This window comes from Pseudorca crassidens, chromosome 8 (assembly GCF_039906515.1).
Source record: "Pseudorca crassidens isolate mPseCra1 chromosome 8, mPseCra1.hap1, whole genome shotgun sequence".
Lineage (NCBI taxonomy): Eukaryota > Metazoa > Chordata > Mammalia > Artiodactyla > Delphinidae > Pseudorca > Pseudorca crassidens.
The window spans coordinates 77,269,648-77,280,178 of NC_090303.1; the positions used below are offsets into that span (position 1 = coordinate 77,269,648).

Below are 10,531 nucleotides of genomic sequence, written 5' to 3' on the forward strand. Positions count from 1 at the left end.
TAGTGGCTTCAAATCTAAACAGACAACATTACTACAGAAAAGCTTCGGTCTTGAGAAGAGTGCCTTTCACACAATTGAATAAGAATTTTAGTTTTTTAAAAAAAAGCAAGTGCTGAGCTTAAAATACATTGTCAGAGTACCAGCGTCCAAAATAGAGTGAAAATGTATGCCTCAACTGAAGCAGTTTTAGTCTGTCACTCATTTCATGGTTTATAATCATTCTCAAGTGAATATTATCAAGAAGGTGCTTTTGTCTCCCTCTCCCCTGGGTATACCCTTCTGTACCTCCATGAACAATCCTCAGAGGAGCCTTAGAGGAAGACTGGGTTTGCTATTCACATTTGATGGCACAGGCTCCTGGGATGGGGTCAAATCATTGATTTAGGAGCCTTTCTCTCTGTTCATGCTCATTCTTCTCCCTCTTCTAGGACCACAGAAGAAGATAAACAGCCACTAGTACGTTTAGAGTAAGCTATATGATGTCAAAATAATTGAATAGCTGATGTTTTGTTAGGATATAGATTGTCACTGGTTAATATACCCTTGGAGGCCAACATCATTATTGTAAAGGAGAAGGAACTGTTGAAACTGATGGGCATGTGGTCAATGGGGACCAGAGATGCCCTTAAATGAACTAGCAGTTTGGATGTTTTCCTCAGAAGGTGGGGAAATAGATGCCAATTACAATGTCAATTAACAGTGTATAGCATTGTAGACATTCCTGTGGATGACATTCAATAAGTGAAACCTGTAAGTTAGATGGCATAGGTATTCTCTACACTTTTCAGCTGAAGAAATGAAGATTTGGAGAATTTAAGTGATTTAGCCCATCTTCAAGTTAGGATGTGCTAGAGTCAGCATTTTATAAAACTGTTCCTGTGATTCAAAATCTTAAGCACGCTCTCTTTTTACTACACTAGTGATTTTTTTCAGATTGTGTTCTGCAGTGAGTGATATGGCTCTCTGGAATGGAACTTTAAGGATTGCCGTAAGGGGAAAGCATAGAATCCAAGCAAGTGGGAATGCCAATAGCATCTTCTCTTAATTCAATCAAAGCAACCCCATGTCTATTGTTTAAATTGGGATTTGATATTAAGATTACACTTGAAAATTTTTTAAAAGTCATAATTGCAATAACTAAAGTTTTTAGCACAAAATATTGTACTATGTCATGTTTCTTTTTCCAAATAAGGACTGCTCAAAGTGATTCCTAGGTAAAAAGTTCATCTAACAAGCTTACCTAGAACTCAAGACCTTCAGGTTGTGAGACCGATGCACTGCTGGCTACACCAAGATGGCAGCTCTAAGTTTACCTAGAGAAACACAGGAATTGAAAGATAAGGATATTCTTAAGGCTAACAAATTTATGTATGTATTTTCTCTGCTAATCTTGTTTAAAGATCAAGTTGTAGTTGAGTTAATTTATTAGATTTAGCAGGTGTCCTACTGGGGGTCTGCACACCAGTTTTTCTATGAGAAAGGCAATGGATCCTTCTAAGACAGGACCCTGAATCCTGCCACAGCTGATTAAGGTTGACACCTAACCCAAGTTGGGCCAATTTCATTACCTTCCACACACACACACACGAGCCACCATCACTACAGTTAGGTACATCAAGCTGAATCTGAGTCACATTAATAGTGTAGCTACACAAACTACAAAACTTCCCAGGTTTCTTCTCATTCTGAAACTTATTTTCAATATTTCCTTTGACTCCTTGGCATTCATTTTTATTGTTTAAGGTAGTTCTAGCTTTTGTTTTTCCTCTTTTGCAACAAACAATATCTTACCTATGAGCAGTAATTAAAAAAAAAACTACTTGTGGAAGCAGTTGTGTTCTATAATTCAGGGTGCTTTTTCTTTTTATCCTCCCTTATTAATGAGCTTAAGAAAAATACTTAATTACTATTACAGTTTACAGTAAGTCAAATACCCAAGTTTAAGAATTTTCTTAATTTGTTTCTAGTGGTTTTTTTTTTTTTTTTTCGCGGTACGCGGGCCTCTCACCGCTGTGACCCCTCCCGTTGCAGAGCACAGGCTCCGGACGTGCAGGCCCAGCAGCCACGGCCCATGGGCCCAGCCGCTCCGCGGCACGCGGGATCCTCCCGGACCGAGGCACGAAACCGCGTCCCCTGCATCGGCAGGCAGACTCTCAACCACTGCGCCACCAGGGGAGCCCTCTAGTGTATTTTTATAATAAATACTAATGATCCAAATACAGGTAAAATTATATCCTTGTAAAGCCTATTAAAATCACAAATGACAAGGTTTTTCAGATATTAAATTCAATTTCTCTTTTCTTAATTTCTACCACTAATCCTAGAAATGCATTTCTGTATTTGAAGACTCTTCTGTTTTTTATGGTTATTGCTCTAAAATATTTGAAAACAGGCTACTTAATTTTACAATACTCTGATATGATGATTGCATATGGGTTTTTATCTGAGTACATACTCTAAAATAAGACTGTTCTTAAATAATCACTGAATAAAGTAAAATCCCTATTTTACACCACATTCTATTAGCAGAAATGTGAACTGTACAAAATGAGTAATTGTATATAAAGGAAGATTTTACTGATGATTAAACTTCTGAAATTGTATTGTATTTCACAGTGTATTGTTTTATTAACCTGGGAAAAAGAGGACACTTTGCACATCTTTTAGCACCCATCCATCATTATTCAATTAAACAGACTATTTGAAAAATAAAATGCTCACGGTAAGCTGCTGAATTGGGCCATTCTGAAAGTCTTCTAATCATTTTTATGCTTTGTTCTTATTAGTTGTACATTACTGCCTTATGTTTCCTTGGTTCAGATACCTATCAATTCACAATTGATTACAATAACCTCTCAACTGTCCTTCAGGTCCCTGGCTCTTTGTCACCCCAAATGCAAGTCAACCTATACCCAACTTATAAATTAATCCTCATAAATACCTCATTCACCTCTCAGCTTGTTAAAATGAGATTAAAGTACTTTTTTGTTAATTTAACACTCCTGGGAGGTATTCAAGGGTCTCCAAGTTAACACTACCTTGCCCAATACAAACTACTTTTATAGAGTCAAGCATTTGTAATGCATTTTCTCTAATCCTCATAATATACATGTTAAGTATACTTAGTTATTCCAGTTTTACAACTGAAGAAACTGAGGCCCAGAGAATTTAACTGATTTTCCAAAGTTATATAGCTAATAAGTAGAGGCATCTGTTTTTGGACCCAAGTATATCTGGATTCCATAAAAGACTTCATTAAAAATAGGTTCCAAGTTCACATAAATTTAGGAAAATAATCTATAGCATATCCATCTTGGAAATTCAAAGTTTTCATTAGTATTTGAAGGAACTGAATAGTCCTACCTTAACAAATGCTTTCCAATTTGATTAACCCAGCATTTTCCTAACACATTGAATCTATCTTTTATCATGTTCTGCTAATAGCATTACTAGTAGACTATTATAAAAGTATTTTTGTCTACCTAATATACATTCACATGCCCCTTTTCAGGGCTTCACTAGGAATTTCTTTCTCTGTGTGGCCACAGTTGTGCTGTCAATACCTGCCTCTTTGCACTGCAGTGGTATATGCACTACCCAGGTTGTTCAATGAGAGTACCACATACTGTGGGACACAGTGATTACTTCACCACTAGCAAATGACCTAGGCAAGGCCAATTCCAATCTTGCCTAGGCATTAGAAAAGTTACCTTTACAGAGGTAGCTTTATATGTGTATAGAATAAAGCAAATAAAGCCAAAGATATAGAAAGTAAGTAACTGAAACCTCTAGGTCCACGTATGTCTAAAGTAAACTTGACCCTTGAATTCCAGACACAAATGACAATGAATTTTCATTTGGACTAAGAAAATTTGAATTGCGATTCTATGCTTGTAATCATCTAGTCCTGACACAAAGAACTATAAAATTTATGTATCAACCAATGCACTTTGGCAAAAACTGCAGTCTATGCTAAAAAATGCTTTTAATTTTCTTCATAATATTGTAGATTGCAGTAAGCATTTTTTCCAGATTATGTGTTTTCAACTATTGTTTCCCTGTGATGTGATGTATATTTAACTACATGTCAAAAAGCTGCTAGGTTCTTTTTTTTTTGTATTATATTTACCTATAAGCTTGATTCATACTACTATTCAACCAGTTACTACAACCTTGTCTTAGATGCTCGAGAAGCTTAGTCCCTGGACAGGGATTCTTGAGGCAGTGACTAAAATATTATTCTCAGGTGAAAACATTTAAGGGGGTGAGAAAGACAGGAAAGGGGCAGAAGCCTACAACATGTGCATGCAGATGAAATCCAGCCTCAGCCTAATCCTATGGGGAGTTCTAAGCAGAGGAACGTCCACAGAGCCATCCTACCCTGAAGCAAACTATCTCCCACACTCTAAGGGGAATTTTAGGAAGAATGGTTTAGCTTCAACTGTTAGTAGCCCACACTCACAGAACCTGGGAGACGGGTGACCTCAGATCAGTAAAGGGAATCCTGGCAAGGCAACAACCGTCTACTACAAGGAGCAGCTGCTTCCCAAACACACTTAAACTGCACAACATAGGCTAGAAAGAACTCGATTGTTCCAATCAGATTAATCTAGGTTAAACTCCAGCTCTGGAATCTCTGGGTCAACTTGAACAAGTCATTTCTCATCTATTGGCCTAGGAACTTTCATCATGACTAGAGGTAATATACTAGGTACTAAGTAGCTAATAATTGTTAACACGTACATATAAAATCAAGTACTTGGTAGCTTTTCTAATCTCTGCTAATCCAGAGAACATTTATTCGATATACAAAAATAATTTAAAATTTTGCTGCAGTCTCTCTCAAAAAAAAACAAAAAAAGGCCGATAGAGGTTACCTACATAATAAATGTCAAACTGCCTTACAATCTTCATTCTTAAACTCTGTCCTAAACTTGAAACTGCTAGTAGCTTGCCCTAAGGTTTCAGGCATTCTTCCTTCTAAAATACTCCAATCTACCTTCCAGAACACAATAATTATTTGAGCATTTTGAATTTTTCCTTTTGTATTCGTTTGCAAGGGCTACCATAAAAAAGTACCACAAGCTGCGTGGCTTGACAAAAATGTGTCTTCTCACAATTCTGGAGGCTGGAAGTCTGATATCAATGTGTTGCCAGGGTTGCTTTCTTCTGAAGCCTCTCTTCTTGGCTCACAGATGGTTGTCTTCTACATTCCTTCATATGGTCTTCCTTCTGAGACATCTGTATCCTAATCTTGCCTTTTCGTGTAAGGACACCAGTCATATTAGATTAGGGACCACCCTAATTACCTCATTTTAATTAATGACCTTCTTAAAGGCCCTATCTCCAAATATGGTCACATTCTGAGGTACCAGGGTTAGGATTTCAACATCTGAATTGGGGGAGAAAAACACAAGTTTGGCCTTAATACATTCACTTGGCTTGTAGCTAACGTTTACCAGACACACGGTTCTTTCCAACGTAAAGCCTATTGGCCTTTCTGGCTTCATGACATTGCTTGTCACTCTTTATTGTGATGTGTGTAAAAATGGCCCAGGAACCTCTCGGGCAAAGGAAAACTCTACTGGGTACTTCTGGGGCAGGTGAGAGTGAGTAATATGAATGGTCATGAATTAACATTTTTTCTGTTGCATTTTATAATTAAAAAGCATGTTAAAAATAGATCTTATAGTAAAACATCTCATTGAGATTCAACACTGGTAGTAGTAAAATATGATACAGCAGGCAGTGGTCATCTTACCAGAGATGTGAGGGAGAGCTGAAAGAAAACGTACTCTGTGAACCTGAGATTATTAGTTGAAGACAGTATGACTACTTCACCTTTTCCTCAGGCAAGGTTTTGTTTCATTTAATTTCAAATTCAGAGTGGAAAATAGACTGAACCCTTACAGAGATGGTGTTTACTTTATAAAATGTAGAGCTCTTGCAAACAGATATGATTACTAGAAAGAAAATGACGAGATCGAGATTATTTTGTTTACATATATATCCTAATATCATACGTACCATGTCATAATTCTAGAGAGCTTAGTGTTATGCTTGCCTGTAACTGCTGCCTGAAGGCAGTGCCAGGGCTGGGCAAACACAGGCCAAAGAGAGGATCTCTCACATTTTGGGAGTGGGAGAGTCAGCTAGTGGGCTGGCTACCAGCCAGAAGGAGTCCCTTGTCTGAAGAGAAGAGTGTATCCTCCAGCTCAGAGAAATGGAAATCACTGTTGAAACAGCATTAGGATCAAAATCCAGAGCCAGATAAGGAGGAGGTGAGAGGTAGAGGCTATAACTTTACAAATTATTTAAAACAGAGAGAGAGAAAGAGAGAGAAACTTAAGACCAGTTATTAATATTTTTATTTAACTCTCATTTCTCTAAAGGAGATATTCACCATATTTTCTTAGCATTTAAGAAGTAATTTTCCAAGATCAATTTTCCTTGATTATTGATAAATAATCCAAAGCTTCCCATTCCTTTATTTCTTTCCAGTATGAATTTTTTAAAATGATCTCAATAGCTCAGAACCTTCAGAATCATCATTAACTTACCAGCCTTTATTAATGTTCCTTCCTTACATCTTTTGCTCCCTTTTCTCTCTCAAGTATTTGTAAAATTCTATGCTCTTTAAACCCTTTGGCTACCATGAATTATTTCTGCCTTTTCCTCATACTGAAAACTACAAATAATGTAACGTGTCTTTAAGTTTCTTCTTTTCCTTTTCTCCATTTTCAGTATCAGCTTTTATTATGTTAAAAAGAACCATAATCAGATTTTTATAAAACACTAATGACAATAGTATGATTTGTGATAATTATATTTTTCAGATGGCCTGGAACTATGTAAACATAAGACCCATGTAAATTTATGAATATATCTGTACATACATAAATTTATATATAATGGTGCATTCACATGTTGATGACATTATATACTAATACTAGCAATATGTACTAGGAATATTTGACAAAGTATTTAAGACAGATCTTATGTCAATCTCACTTAAAATACATTTTCTGGAGCGTAGTATGTGCCACCTAGATTCCCCTTCCCCTATTCCCCTTCTAACCTTCTAACCTAAGCACACCTTCTCCCAGCTGCTGGGAGTGTTGGCTACTGATGGCTCTTAGCTGATTCTGTCTCAGGTAGTTGTTCTCAGCTGAAAAGAATATACTTATCTGAGGTCACATCTCCCTCCTAAAGGTCAGTGTGCATCCAGGGCCTGGGTGATACTGTGATATTAACAGCTGGTGTCCTTGCCTCAAGATGGAGCAATCTCAAGTATTGTTCCATCCCTAGAGCTCCCAAAGGAGAGACTGAGACCTATTGGTCTACATCACAGTTGAGTTCTTCCCTGTTTAATCTTGTTTCCTTTACTCTTCCACAGATGTTGACCCTGAAGGTAGTCCCTTATAAATTTTCAGCATAAAAATTTCTGCCTCATAATCTGTTTTCCAGGCAAACCACCATAAAACTGTTGGTACCTGGAGGGGTCCAAGGAAGCAGGCTCTAAAACAGAATTTTGGAGCTGGACCACCTGACAACCAGGTGCAAAATAAGAGCCCATTGGTTGCAGACTGTTGCAATGCAACTGTTAAATTTTGCCAATAGTTAATGTCTTATTTTTGAGATAAAACAAATATTATACCTGCCAGTATATATATCTTAAGTCCCTTGGAAGAGCAAGTTATAAGAACAATCCTGTCTTGATAATTCTTGCTAAGTGCCATTTACGTACTGGAGGAAGACATTAAAAAGCAGGTGACTAATCACTGAATAAAAGTAAGTGTGCAAGGCAGAAGTCCTGCTTGGTAGCACAAAAAGACTCATCTCCTATAGCCAGAGGGCAGTAAAGCTAAGGAAGAAACCCACAACTTAATTCTGAAGAGTAGTAGAGTTCCAGGGAAGACAGGATAGCTAATGAATTGGACCAGCAATTCAATGTAACTCAATATAAGTAGCAAAGTTCAGGGAAGGTTAACTCTTAGCCCCGTCTACGTAACCCACATTTGCTATGCCAAATGTGGTTGGGAAAAATGGAGTATTAAGACCTGGCTTGAGGACAGATGTTTCACTGCAGTCAAAATCCTTGAGACTCCGGAGTCCACTGAAGTCTCTCTGGACCTGCCAAAGCGGCCCACTCCTTACTGTTACAGGGTAGAACTACTAAAGCTATAGCAGACGCCTCTGCTTTCAAGATGACACGTGTACCCTTTCACATTTCATCTCATGGCCAGCCACCAAAGCCAAGTCACAACATGCCTGGGGAAGCTCTGGGCATTCTCCTAAGTTACAGGATATAATACTTTGGCAGGGATCTCAGGAAACAATATTAACATGCTACTCCTGAAGTATAGAGAAAGTAATGGTCCACACTAAGTTAAATAGAAATGCCTGTGGTAGATGCGGAAAGGATCAAAAGGCTCAGAAGCAGGCATGTTAGAGTGGCTATGCTGTGTAAGGCTGGAAAATCCACTAGCTACCTATGTTCTGCACAAGGACCTGATGGGTACCCTATGTACCAAAATGGTAGAGAATGCACTAGTTAGAGGAACACACGCATTACTGTAAACCTCAATGGTTGCTGTCCCTTGTAACAGGGACAATGGTAATACTGTCATAGAATTAAGCTCACTGATAGTAATGAGGATTGCACGCTCCCTCTCCCCTTATAACAGAGGCCAGGTGGAAGTATTTAACCAGCAGAAGTAGAGTTACCATTATATTAATGAGACAAGGTTGGAGTAAAGGCCAAGAAAGCCTGATTGAAAAGAGGTGTGGATGTAGTTAATAGGATACAGCGTCTCTAGGATCAAGAAAGTTGGACAGCTAACGAAGGAAGAACCCTGCAACACACCACATCAAAAGCATGTGGCCCAGATCTCCATGGCATTTACCACTGCTGCACTCATGTCTCTACCTTTCACCTAGGGCACATGGGGGTAGAGTGCAGTCTCTATCAGCAAATGACAGAGGAAGGAAAGTAGCAAGCTTTGCTCAGAGGTAGGTTGGCTCGGTAGGTGGAAGCAGGCTAAAATGTTCTGCTGCTGTACTTGTGCCCCACTGAAGGCAGCCGTAGGGGGAGTTCTCTTATTGAGCAAAGCTTCAGACAGTATGCTTAGTCACCACTTTGTGCTGGGGCCCAACAGAAAATCACTTAAGACACAGGCAGTGACAAAAGACTGGGCTGGGGCTTCCCTGGTGGCGCAGTGGTTGAGAGTCCGCCTGCCGATGCAGGGGACACGGGTTCGTGCCCCGGTCCAGGAAGACCCCACATGCCGCGGAGCGGCTGGGCCCGTGAGACGTGAACGCTGAGCCTGCGCGTCCGGAGCCTGTGCTCTGCAACGGGAGAGGCCACAACAGTGAGAGGCCCGCGTACCGCAAAAAAAAAAAAAAAAAAAAAAAAAAAAGACTTGGCTGATTGCGCCAGGCCTGGAAAGAGAAAATCCTAAAGATCAGGGCTAAGGGTGCAGGGGAGAGGCATGGTGACACCACCACTGAGGTGAGCACAGTGGGTGAGGTTCTCTGTATTCCTTATTAACCCCCAACAGAGTATCCACCACAGAAGGAGCACTAAACAACAAAGGTGACAGAATTACTTGACCAGTAATTCTGATTTGATCAGCTGGCCTCTTGTCATTGTCTGCCCCACAGCAGGCACGGTTAGGTTCACAAAGACTCATGGTGATAAGGATGAAAGATACCCATAGGGCCAACTGTGTAAGTTCCCACTCCACAAAGCTGATTTAGCCACTGCCGTTGCTAAACATCCAACTCCTAGCCACAAACACCAACACTATGTCCTGATATGGCATCCTACCTGGAGGAGGTAAATCCGCCCCTTGGTGTTACCGAACCAGGTTCCTCCTGCTCGAGCACAGTGAGCGAAAACACCGAGACATCAAGGTTTGCAGCGAAGTGAGGGTTTACTCAGGAGTCAGCCAAGCGAGGAGACCGCAGAACAAATCTCAGATCCACCTCCTTGAAGGCAAGGAGACTGGGTGTCTGTAGGCATAACAACGAAGCAGAGCAGGCTCAGGCGTGGGGAACACGGGGAGCATGGGGAAAGGTGATCGGAAAAACGGTGCGGTGATGTCTTTCTGCGCAGGCGTAACTAAGCTACAGGCTCTGCTCTTTTTAAAGGTCGCTGAATATGGACGCTTGCGCATGCCCAGTGGAAGGGTCCGTGGTCCGAGCCTGTCTTAACCAGTTCAACTGGAACTAGATGCAGCTGATTCCAAGTTCATAGAAAACAACTCAGGCAAACATCTTATTGTCTAGGCTACCTGCTGTTTGGAGGACATGCAAGTCTTAACAGGATCTTGATTAGTGAAGGCAGGTGAAATGGATTTAACCCACGGTTTCAGTGGCACGTTGATTACATTCAACTCCTTCCACCTTGTAAAAGCCAACAATTAATTTTGAATAGAAAGAATACGAATCTAGGGCATAGGTTTGCCTTTTCTGCACCGCTATTTAAAAACATAAAAAGCATTTAATCCACTGACAGACCCAGCATAAC

The 10,531-nt window shown here is 39.9% G+C and overlaps 1 long non-coding RNA gene across 7 annotated transcripts in view; it reads right to left on the reverse strand.

The window, feature by feature from the left end:
* LOC137229235 (uncharacterized) overlaps window positions 1-10,531 on the reverse strand; it is a 133,614-nt gene that overhangs the window by 92,679 nt on the left and 30,404 nt on the right. For all 7 annotated transcript variants that reach the window (XR_010945601.1, XR_010945602.1, XR_010945603.1 and 4 more), the window contains 2 exons: window positions 9,830-9,990; window positions 1,241-1,313 (listed from right to left, as the gene is read on the reverse strand). This is a non-coding gene — a long non-coding RNA (uncharacterized lncRNA). The remainder of the gene's footprint in view (window positions 1-1,240; window positions 1,314-9,829; window positions 9,991-10,531) is intronic.